Source organism: Natator depressus, chromosome 28 (genome assembly GCF_965152275.1).
Source record: "Natator depressus isolate rNatDep1 chromosome 28, rNatDep2.hap1, whole genome shotgun sequence".
NCBI classification, from domain to species: Eukaryota; Metazoa; Chordata; order Testudines; family Cheloniidae; genus Natator; species Natator depressus.
In genome coordinates this window covers 7539940-7552016 of record NC_134261.1, presented here as the reverse complement: position 1 = coordinate 7552016, position 12077 = coordinate 7539940, and the positions used below count along the sequence as shown (strand labels likewise).

The 12077-nt window shown below is 48.3% G+C and overlaps 1 protein-coding gene and 3 non-coding genes across 4 annotated transcripts in view; 3 read left to right on the top strand and 1 right to left on the bottom strand.

Annotated features, from left to right (window-relative positions):
* Positions 1 to 12077, bottom strand: part of LOC141978798 (uncharacterized) — a 157521-nt gene that overhangs the window by 131065 nt on the left and 14379 nt on the right. The gene's annotated exons all lie outside the window — the stretch shown is intronic.
* Positions 720 to 793, top strand: TRNAC-GCA (transfer RNA cysteine (anticodon GCA)). Its single transcript has one exon. It is a non-coding gene; the product is annotated as a tRNA-Cys (tRNA).
* Positions 2393 to 2464, top strand: TRNAA-UGC (transfer RNA alanine (anticodon UGC)). The gene has a single exon. It is a non-coding gene; the product is annotated as a tRNA-Ala (tRNA).
* Positions 4660 to 4731, top strand: TRNAE-CUC (transfer RNA glutamic acid (anticodon CUC)). The gene has a single exon. It is a non-coding gene; the product is annotated as a tRNA-Glu (tRNA).

Sequence of the window (12077 nt, the reverse complement as noted above, 5' to 3'; positions counted from 1 at the left end):
CCCCCACTGCAACTTGAGACCATCACTCCTTGTTCTGTCATCTGCTACCACTGAGAACAGTCTAGATCCATCCTCTTTGGAACCCCCTTTCAGGTAGTTGAAAGCAGCTATCAAATCCCCCCTCATTCTTCTCTTCCGCAGACTAAATAATCCCAGCTCCCTCAGCCTCTCCTCGTAAGTCATGTGCCCCAGCCCCGTAATCATTTTTGTTGCCTTCCCCTGGACTCTCTCCAATTTGCTTCTGTAGTGGGAGGGGGCCCTGAAAACTGGGCGCAATGCTCCAGATGTGGCCTCACCAGTGCCGAATAGAGGGGAATAATCACTGCCCTCCATCTGCTGGCAACGCTCCTCCTAATGCAGCCCGATATGACCAGTTACCCATATTGAATGCAGGCTCAGCAATATTTGATCCATTGGTTGCTGTCCATTCAGTCGGTTATTTCCTACTTATTCATAACTAATGAAGATGCTCTAAGGGGATGGGAGAGAGCTGTCCCGTCCGTGTAGTTAATCCACTTCCCCGAGAGAGGGTAGGTATGTCAGTGGGAGAAGCTGTGTCGGTGGGTGGGCAAGCTGTGGGGTCTACATGTATAGATAAAGTTTAATCAGACCCCATTTTTAAAACCACCCATGGTCTGGGAATGGAAAAGGAGCTCTCTGAGGCAGGGCCTGTCCTTCAAGGTCCTTAAGATCACTAACTCCCCTATACAATTGCTATGGGGGGGGTAGCTCAGTGGTTGAGTGTTTGACTGCAGCTCAAGTGGTCCTTGGTTCAAATCCAAATGCCCCCTTACAAACCTGTTCCCTTAACAAAAATAAGGGCCTATCCATCCCCATTATGTTTGGGAGCTCCACTGAACAGGGATGAATGGAAACACTAGGTGTTTTCCTGTGCAAATGCATAGAAACCTAGCAAAGAGGTCCCTCAGCTGAAATCAGTTCCACTCCTCTGAGTGTCTAGTTTATGTTTTCGTCAATGAAACAAAGACACATGAAGGCACATTTGCAGGTCCTTGGTCTCCATTGTGTGGAAGAGCAAGAACCCCATCCCCTTGGGAGGAATGGACTAGTTTGTGTTACATTCGGTAAGTAAGTTGCCATTGGGACTGAGAACTCTACTGGAGGTGGACAGGAGTCTGCTCCAAAAATAAAATAACCACAATTTACCAAACTACCTGTTACACATTCGATCCTCTCTTTGTGCACACAATAGAAATTGGGGCTCGAATAAATGGCCACCTTCCTTTAACACAGATCGTTGTTCCTTGTGACTGTCAGATGCCTTCCAATGGCAGCTGTTGAAAGGGAACGTGCTTCGAGCTCATGATCACCCGCAGCGTCTCTGGAAGGTTCCCAACCACAGAGCTGGTTGTGGCTGCCTCTAAGTAACCGCAGAGTCAGTGTAGGACCAGATCGTTACTTGCACAGCGTCACTTTCTGGTCTCACTGATCTTTTGGGTAGAAACAGCCATTTCCTGCCTCTCTGTCACACAGAAGGACAATTTTCTTTGCGCAGATGCAGGAACATCAAGATCTTTCTCTGTCCCTTGTGCAAAGCAGGGTGTCAAATTCCAAGGAACCCTCCTCGTCTGCGATGGAAACAATGGGGAAGCAGGGGGCCCTGGGCACCTCCAGCCCTGGCCGGGAGATGTTCCCTCCCCGCTTTCTTTATGCTGCTGTTGTTATTTCATGGAGTGTTTGGGATGGGGAAAAGCTGAGTTCACTCCAGGTGGAGGGAAAAAAGGACGCTGAGAATCTCAGGGCCTCAGGGAAAACCCAACCCCTGCTACCGGGATCAGTGAGGTGCTGGGGATTTGAGCAGGAAAGGGACTGTGTGAATTGTCCAGGTGGGGAATGAATAACCATCGACAACTAGATCCACCTCATTAACCACCGACACAGGCTAATCGTGCTGCAGAGAGAAGGGAAACTGGGAGCGATTCTTTGCTGTCAGCCATGGAAACAGTGACCCGAGTGCACTGCAGTGAATGTGCTGGGGAAAGCTGGACTTTACAGGCAAGTGGAAATAGCAGATCCGAGAAACACCTGGAGCCCCCCCCCGCACCACTTCTTCCACCGGGGTGAGGTGTTGAGCGACTCACAGCGCCCCCCAGCGCCGTTCCCTTTCAGCAGGGGGTGGCAGCTCCAGCCAGTCAATGCCGGGGAGAGGGCCGAGTGTATCTCTGCACCCTGAGTCCAGGGCAGGCCCTCTCTCTCCCCCACATAGAGAAACTGGCCCTGCTGCAAAGTGACCCCTACGAACCAGCAACCTCCAGGACAGAGGGTTTGGCCCTCCGAGCAGGGAATGTGTCCCCCATGCTGCCGTTAGGCCCCTGAAGGCTCTGGAAACAGGAGGGCTGTGAGTGTAACCCACCGCAAACACCCCCCATCTGGGGATGTAGTTCATTGGTAGAGCACATGCTTTGCATGTATGAGGCCCTGGGTTCGATCCCCAGCATCTCCAGGTTCTCTTTTCACGCTGCTGCTTTGCTCAGGCCCAGCAGTCTCCCTGCAGGAGTTTCAGTCCTGCTCAGTGCGGGGCAGGTGCCCATTGCACAGAAGGTCTGTGGGGGTTTCTGCTCCTAAGTCACCTTGGTACTTTTAAAAAGAAAAGGAGGACTTGTGGCACCTTAGAGACTAACCAATTTATTTGAGCATAAGCTTTCGTGAGCCACAGCTCACTTTATCGGATGCATACTGTGGAAAGTGTAGAAGATCTTTTATACACACAAAGTATGAAAAAATACCTCCCCACACCCCACTCTCCTGCTGGCAATAGCTTATCTAAAGTGACCACTCTCCTTACAATGTGCATGATAATCAAGGTGGGCCATTTCCAGCACAAATCCAGGGTTTAAAAAGAACGTCTGGGGTGGGGGGGGGGGTAGGAAAAAACAAGGGGAAATAGGTTACCTTGCATAATGACTTAGCCACTCCCAGTCTCTATTCAAGCCTAAGGTAATTGTATCCAATTTGCAAATTAATTCCAATTCAACAGTCTCTTGCTGGAGTCTGGATTTGAAGTATTTTTGTTGTAATATCACAACTTTCATGTCTGTAATCGAGTGACTAGAGAGATTGAAGTGTTCTCTGACTGGTTTATGAATGTTATAATTCTTGACATCTGATTTGTGTCCATTTACTCTTTTACGTAGAGACTGTCCAGTTTGACATGGCAGAGGGGCATTGCTGGCACATGATGGCATATATCACATTGGTAGATGTGCAGGTGAATGAGCCTCTGATACTGTGGCTGATGTGATTAGGCCCTGTGATGGTGTCCCCTGAATAGATATGTGGGCACAGTTGGCAACGGGCTTTGTTGCAAGGATAGGTTCCTGGGTTAGTGGTTCTGTTGTGTGGTGTGTGGTTGCTGGTGAGTATTTGCTTCAGGTTGGGGGGCTGTCTGTAGGCAAGGACTGGCCTGTCTCCCAAGATTTGTGAGAGTGTTGGGTCATCCTTCAGGGTAGGTTGTAGATCCTTAATAATGCGTTGGAGAGGTTTTAGTTGGGGGCTGAAGGTGACGGCTAGTGGCGTTCTGTTATTTTCTTTGTTAGGCCTGTCCTGTAGTAGGTGACTTCTGGGTACTCTTCCGGCTCTGTCAATCTGTTTCTTCACTTCCGCAGGTGGGTATTGTAGTTGTAAGAATGCTTGATAGAGATCTTGTAGGTGTTTGTCTGTGTCTGAGGGGTTGGAGCAGATGCGGTTGTATCGCAGAGCTTGGCTGTAGACGATGGACCGTGTGGTGTGGTCAGGGTGAAAGCTGGAGGCATGTAGGTAGGAATAGCGGTCAGTAGGTTTCCGGTATAGGGTGGTGTTTATGTGACCATTGTTTATTAGCACTGTAGTGTCCAGGAAGTGGATCTCTTGTGTGGACTGGATCTTGTGTGGTCAATTGTTTAAGTCAATATTGTCTCAGATGTTCTGGGGAGAGAATGATTTTGCATTTTTGCAGGACATCAGACCCCCTGGGGAGAAGCTCCTCACAGAAAATGTGGCCCTAGGAGTGTCAGAGAAGGGAATCACTGTTTGCCTTACAAGGTGGGTGACGGAAACCCTGCAGGGACTTAGATTCCTCCAGAGTCTGATGAAACCATTGGTGGGGAAAGTCCAGGGAAGCGGAGGAGGAGAAGGAGAGGTAAAAAGGGCTTGCAGCTCTTGTGCAATCCCCATGCTCCCAGCAGAAGGGTCCAGGGGGTTCAGCACTTTGGCTGCTTGTTGAGGACACAGAATTCAGAAGATGGCAAAGCTCAGAGCCCCGTTACATGGAGTCAGAATGCAATCAGGTCACAAGGAGGGGGAGCAAAGTCCCTCCCTTGCTCTCTATGCCAAAGTTCCTATCAGCTCAATGTCCTTCCCAGAAGAAGGCCCTGGTCAGCTGCTGAGAGGGTTGCAATGGGGTCAATGAAGGCAGAGGAGGATTGTTCCTCCTGGGTTTTCTCTGTGTTGCTCTGTGATCCTAGTGGAGGAAGCTGACGCATCATTTGAGTTTGTTTCAGTGGCTTGGGTTGGGCTCAGGTTGTGACCCTGAGCACAGGGGTTCCTGCCCGCTCTGCTCTTAGCCGCTCAGGGAATGGACAAAGGAGCAGCTTCAGAAATTGGACAGAAAATAGCCTAAGGAAGTGTAGCACAGCTGAGAAGAACAACAGCCTCATCCTCTCCCTGGTGGTCTAGTGGTTAGGATTTGGCGCTCTCACCGCCACGGCCTGGGTTCAATTCCCAGTCAGGGAAAAGTGACTTTACAGCAAAACACCTTAATTTATCCTTCACTTGCAATTTTAACAAATTGACGCTTTTTCCCTGACTCCCCCATCTTCTATGTGATCTTGGCAAGGGCTTTGGAGACCATATCAAAATCAAAGCTTCCCACTGACTAGGAGCAGAACGTGGACATGTTTCCACTGTGCACCTCGATGTCCACAAATAGGTGCAAATTCTTGTTCCCCCTTGCTAGCTAGCCTAACCAATGTTATAACAACAGTAATAGACACTCAGGTTGACCCAGGATGTCAGTTTTCTTGCTGAAACAAAACCAAAAAATCATTTTGGGTCAACCAAGTTATTGCAGCAAATAAAATATTCACGCAAAAAACTTTCATCCCACTCTATACACCAGTCTTTGGAAGTAACCATCTTGGCAAAACTGACCATTAGCCTCTTCCATTCCTGAGGTCTAGCTGCTGTCGTGTTCTAAGCATAGACGATGGGCCTTTCACCTGTTGGCCACTGGTTACTACCTTGCTCAGGTAGCTACTGATGAAAGGCAATGTGGTTTAGTGGCAGACCTACTTCTATCTCTCTGCCCAACTAGGGGTGTTTGTTTCACATTGCATGTAAAAATACAATCAATGCATTTTGTTGATACCTAAATCTGGGATCAAGCTGAAACATTGTGATTGTAAGTTAATGACAAAATTGCTGCTGAGTTCGACAGAAGGAAGGTTTTCTCATCAGGTTCTAGCACACGATAAAAGTTCTGAAGGTTCTTCGAGCTTCCAGACACATGGGCCAGAATTTTCAGAAGGTCTCACCCCCACCCCTAGAGCCAGATTTTCAGAAGAACTCAGCTCCCAATTGGGCAATAAACATTTTGGCCAGATTTTCAGAAAGGCTCAACACACTGAGGGCTGAGCTATTTTGAAAAGAAAAGGTGGTAGAAGTTGTGGGTGCTGGTTGCTTGGCCGTCTGGCCCACCATGCAGGAGTTTGAGGTTCAACATTACTTTCTCAGAATGGTAGCAATCATCTTTTATTCCCTTAAAAAGGGAGCAGGGAGACGACATATAAAAATCGGCTGTGCTTTAGAAAGTCTCTAGAAGTTGAAAGAGATATGCAATCTCCGCCTCCCTGGAAAGTTCACAACAAGTTAAAGAAAACTGAGATTGATAAGTGGCTTGACTAACAGTGACAGGCTGGCCGAGTGGTCTAACGCATCAAACTCAAACCTGTGTCTTTCCGTCATTTGTGTTCTGGGCTCCATATGGAGGTGGGCATTCAAATCCCCTTCCTGATACAATCGTTGCCTTCTACCTGAGAAATAGCCTCATTTCAACCTCTCCTGTAACATTACAACACCAACTGCTTCTTATTCCTATGATAGAAGTTGGAGGGAATTCAAAAGTGGTGCATTCAGGGCATCTAGTTGAGGTCACGGGTGGCCTAGTTATAAGCTAAGGTTGTTCAGTCCTGTCTGGGAGGGTAAGCTCTGGAGAACACGGATCATCTGGAGATTTCTGAGTAGAAGCAGGAACATCTGATCCAGCCGGCGCAGGACAGCCATCTAGGATCCTAAGGACATATTTTGGCATCTAGGGACTGAGAAGTAAATCTCAGAACAGAGAGCTGAGGTGGTGCTGATGACTATTTCCTGCGGCTAAGGCTAAATGGAAGTGTGTACATCTAGGAACAAGGAATGTCAGCCACGTATACAGCAACAGTGGGATCTCAACTAGGAGTCGAAAGGTCATTTTACCTCTCTATTTGTTGTGCCCACTTCATCCAGTTCTGAGGTCCCCAGTTCAAGAAGGAGGATGAAACATTTGAGAGGAGAAAGAAGAGCCATGAGAAGGATGAAAGGCTTAAAAACCCCGCCTTGTTGTGATAGTCACGAAGAGCACAGAAAAGGTTTAGGGGATGACGATCTCACTCCCTAAGTACCTACATGGGGAACAATACTTACTAACAGGCTCTTCAATCGAACAGACAAATGTATAATGTGAGCCAATGGCTGGAAGTGAAGCTAGACACATTCAGATTGGAAATAAGGCGTGCTTTCTGACAGGGAAGGTAATTAACCATTGAAAATATTACCCAGAGCCCTGGTGGATTCTCCATTCCTGGAAATTTTCAAATCAAAAGTGGATCTATTTTTTTAAACGGATCTGTTCTAGTTGAAAAGGAATTCTTCGGGGGCAGGTTTCGGGCCCGTGCTAGACAGGAGGTCAGACTGGGTGTTTACGAAGACCCCTTCTGGTTTTAAAATACGGGAAACAAACCCTTAAATGACAAACGCTTTATTCTGTGAACCAAAAGGAAGCGCTTCCCCTGGCTCTTTTTCTCATTTTGTAAACAAGGGCTTGGAATGTCAACTCTCAGTGAAACTTTGCCTTTAAACTGAATTAGGTGAATTTTCCAGCTCTTGATCCTCTGAGTCCAAGGAAGAATCCCTGAAAAGCAGGTGAGGTTTCAGGTAAGAATTTCATAAGTTAATTTGAGGCCATCCAAGAGTGAACACTTAGGTAGGGAACAAGTGAGAATTTGTTGATTGAGAAAAATTCCTGGTGAAAATTGGCAAAGCTGTGGATCTTTTTAAACATTCCAGTGAATTTACACATGAAGATACAAACAGAGAGAGAAACACAGAGAGAGAAAGAGAAAACCACACACTGCACAGGCCCATGCAGGCATTAACAAAAATCAGACCCACACACAAACCCACACAGCACACAGAGACATATGCACATAAGGGAAAGCCACACAAAACATACAAAGAACAAATCCACACATGAAACATACAGAAAAAGCACACAAGACGAAAGCACAAAAACCACATTCCAAAAGAATACGAAGCAAAAAACAATTTGCCGGCAAAAATCAGACACACGCACACAAAACTATGCAAGGCATCCACAGAAATCACACAGGACCCACATGCTCATCAACCCAACAGACAAAAACCACATGAACATATCGAAAGCCAGGCAGGGTTTGAGTCTCACAGCCAAGAGGGAGTGCAGGAAGGTGGTTTGGGGAGCAAAGGTTGAGGGGGAAGTCAGGGGCTCTAGAATCACAGGATGGGCAGTGCTCTGGGCTCTGCTTGATGCCTCCTGACACAGGGTGCGGATAGAGAATGGAGCCTTGTAGATCTGTGGAATCTGCCCTGCACTCTGCAGACGAAGAGAACCCGGGTGTCTTCTGAGCCGGAATTGTATTTTCCGCCGGGCAAGATGAATGGCAGAAGCCATTGCTTAAAGAAAGCTGATGCTTGAACTCACAACCTCAGCATTGCTCCTCTCTAAGTACTAGGAGCTAACCCATTGCACCGCTGCAGCCCAGATGGGGGTGAGGGGTGTATAAGCCAAAATGAATCCACGCTAAAGGCCACATGCAAGTGAGCTGGGTGGTATCCTTCTGTCTGATAGACCTGGGACCTGCCTTCAGCTGCTGATAGGACAGTTGGTGGTTTGAAGCCACCCAGTGCTGGAACTTCTCATTGGTGAGGTTAAGGAGACTTTTAAGAAGAGGAGGAAAGTCTCTTCCATTCCTGCCGAGCTCCACTTGTCTGCTGCGGCCCTTTAGGCTCTCTGCTCCCCTGTTGGGGAGATGCAGAGACAAGCCCCCATCTTGGTGAGTCATCGAGAGGCTGTATCCAATGGAGTGTGTGGGGGAGAGGGGTGGGGTAGGGCTGGATTGGGCTCAAGGGAATAAGGTTGTGTGTGACAATGGGCAGGTTTACCCTATAACAGGGATCGACGCTCTGAGATCTATCCACCGGTGGTTGATTTAGCGGGTCTAGTAAAGACCCTGCAGATTGCTCTCCAATGGACCCCTGTTCTCTACCCCCAATAACAAGAGTAAGGTGTAGACCCCACTGGAACTCAACCTAAGGTACGTCTACTCCAGCTACGTGAATAATGGAGCTGGAGTTGAGTAGCACAGGTAAGCCTCCGAACATCGTGGTGCCAGTGACTGACTCGGATGCATCGCATGGGATAGGTGAGTGGCAGCCTGTAAACCCCCCTCCCCAACAGTCCGCACAGCTGCTTGGAGGGGGTCTCACGAACTCTCGTGATGGCAGTTGCGGGTTCTGGCAAGACAGGGTAAAGGATTTTTTGGATAAATGGATAAGGAAGAACCAGGGCCCATACTAGGTGCAGGGGTCACCCTGGGATGAGATTAAAAAGGAAATGGAGGAAGTGTTCAGGGACCCAGAGGGATGGGGGGTGGCTGAGGAGCCCACCCTCCTTGGTGTATGGGTCGTGGAAGAAGGTCCCTGCCCATGGGGACTGAATGCCTTCCAGGGAAAGGAGACACTTCAGTCCGCTTGTGAGAGGTTCGAAGTGAGGGTAGCATTACAGGAAGCTGCCAGGAATCTTTCAAGTTTGGTTCTGCTCCAGCAAGGACTGCTGAAGGGTTGTAAATTAGTTAGGGGTGGTGAAAGATGATTTGGCACAACAGGGTTTGAAGTCAAAAGCAGAGTTAACAGACGACCTTTCGAGACATAATTCCCTGACATCACCAGGACCTCCAGTTCTCCCTGGAAACAAGCAGGGAGAACTGGAGGTCCTGGTGATGTCAGGGAATTATGACGTGATTGGAATAACAGAGACTTGGTGGGATAACTCACATGACTGGAGTACTGTCATGGATGGTTATAAACTGTTCAGGAAGGACAGGCAGGGCAGAAAAGGTGGGGGAGTAGCACTGTATGTAAGGGAGCAGTATGACTGCTCAGAGCTCCGGTACGAAACTGCAAAAAAACCTGAGTGTCTCTGGATTAAGTTTAGAAGTGTGAGCAACAAGAGTGATGTAGTGGTGGGAGTCTGCTATAGACCACCGGACCAGGGGGATGAGGTGGACGAGGCTTTCTTCCGGCAACTCGCAGAAGCTACTAGATCGCACGCCCTAGTTCTCATGGGTGACTTTAATTTTCCTGATATTTGCTGGGAGAGCAATACAGCGGTGCATAGACAATTCAGGAAGTTTTTGGAAAGCGTAGGGGACAATTTCCTGGTGCAAGTGCTAGACGAGCCAACTAGGGGGGAGCTTTTCTTGACCTACTGCTCACAAACAGGGAAGAATTAGTGGGGGAAGCAAAAGTGGATGGGAATCTGGGAGGCAGTGACCATGAGATGGTCGAGTTCAGGATCCTGACACAGGGAAGAAAGGTAAGCAGCAGGATACGGACCCTGGACTTCAGGAAAGCAGACTTTGACTCCCTCAGGGAGCGGATGGGTAGGATGCCCTGGGGGACTAACATGAAGGGGAAAGGAGTCCAGGAGAGCTGGCTGTATTTCAAGGAATCCCTGTTGAGGTTACAGGGACAAACCATCCCGATGAGTCGAAAGAATAGTAAATATGGCAGGCGACCGGCTTGGCTTAATGGTGAAATCCTAGCGGATCTTAAACATAAAAAAGAAGCTTACAAGAAGTGGAAGGTTGGACATATGACCAGGGAAGAGTATAAAAATATAGCTCGGGCATGTAGGAATGAAATCAGGAGGGCCAAATCGCACCTGGAGCTGCAGCTAGCAAGAGATGTCAAGAGTAACAAGAAGGGTTTCTTCAGGTATGTTGGCAACAAGAAGAAAGCCAAGGAAAGTGTGGGCCCCTTACTGAATGAGGGAGGCAACCTAGTGACAGAGGATGTGGAAAAAGCTAATGTGCTCAATGCTTTTTTTGCCTCTGTTTTCACGAACAAGGACAGCTCCCAGACTGCTGCACTGGGCATCGCAACATGGGGAGTAGATGGCCAGCCCGCTGTGGAGAAAGAGGTGGTTCGGGACTATTTAGAAAAGCTGGACGTGCACAAGTCCATGGGGCCGGACGAGTTGCATCCGAGAGTGCTAAAGGAATTGGCGGATGTGATTGCAGAGCCATTGGCCATTATCTTTGAAAACTCGTGGCGAACGGGGGAAGTCCCAGATGACTGGAAAAAGGCTAATGTAGTGCCCATCTTTAAAAAAGGGAAGGAGGAGGATCCTGGGAACTATAGGCCAGTCAGCCTCACCTCAGTCCCCGGAAAAATCATGGAGCAGGTCCTCAAGGAATCAATCCTGAAGCACTTAGACGAGAGTAAAGTGATCAGGAACAGTCAGCATGGATTCACCAGGGGAAGGTCATGCCTGACTAATCTAATCGCCTTCTATGATGAGATTACTGATTCTGTGGATGAAGGGAAAGCAGTGGATGTATTGTTTCTTGACTTTAGCAAAGCTTTTGACACGGTCTCCCACAGTATTCTTGTCAGCAAGTTAAAGAAGTATGGGCTGGATGAATGTACTATAAGGTGGGTAGAAAGTTGGCTAGATTGTCGGGCTCAACGGGTAGTGATCAATGGCTCCATGTCTAGTTGGCAGCCGGTGTCAAGTGGAGTGCCCCAGGGGTCGGTCCTGGGGCCGGTTTTGTTCAATATCTTCATAAATGGTCTGGAGGATGGTGTGGATTTCACTCTTAGCAAATTTGCGGATGATACTAAACTGGGAGGAGTGGTAGATACATTGGAGGGCAGAGATAGGATACAGAGGGACCTAGACAAATTGGAGGATTGGGCCAAAAGAAACCCGATGAGGTTCAATAAGGATAAGTGCAGGGTCCTGCACTTAGGACAGAAGAACCCAATGCACAGCTACAGACTAGGGACCGAATGGCTAGGCAGCAGTTCTGCGGAAAAGGACCTAGGGGTGACAGTGGACGAGAAGCTGGATATGAGTCAGCAGTGTGCCCTTGTTGCCAAGAAGGCCAATGGCATTTTGGGATGTATAAGTAGGGGCGTAGCGAGCAGATCGAGGGACGTGATCGTTCCCCTCTATTCGACATTGGTGAGGCCTCATCTGGAGTACTGTGTCCAGTTTTGGGCCTCACACTACAAGAAGGATGTGGATAAATTGGAGAGAGTCCAGCGAAGGGGAACAAAAATGATTAGGGGTCTGGAACACATGACTTATGAGGAGAGGCTGAGGGAACTGGGATTGTTTAGTCTGCAGAAGAGAAGAATGAGGGGGGATTTGATAGCTGCTTTCAACTACCTGAGAGGTGGTTCCAAAGAGGATGGTTCTAGACTATTCTCAGTGGTAGAAGATGACAGGACAAGGAGTAATGGTCTCAAGTTGCAGTGGGGGAGGTTTAGGTTGGATATTAGGAAAAACTTTTTCACTAGGAGGGTGGTGAAACACTGGAATGCGTTACCTAGGGAGGTGGTAGAATCTCCTTCCTTAGAAGTTTTTAAGGTCAGGCTTGACAAAGCCCTGGCTGGGATGATTTAATTGGGGATTGGTCCTGCTTTGAGCAGGGGGTTGGACTAGATGACCTCCTGAGGTCCCTTCCAACCCTGATATTCTATGATTCTATGACAGGACA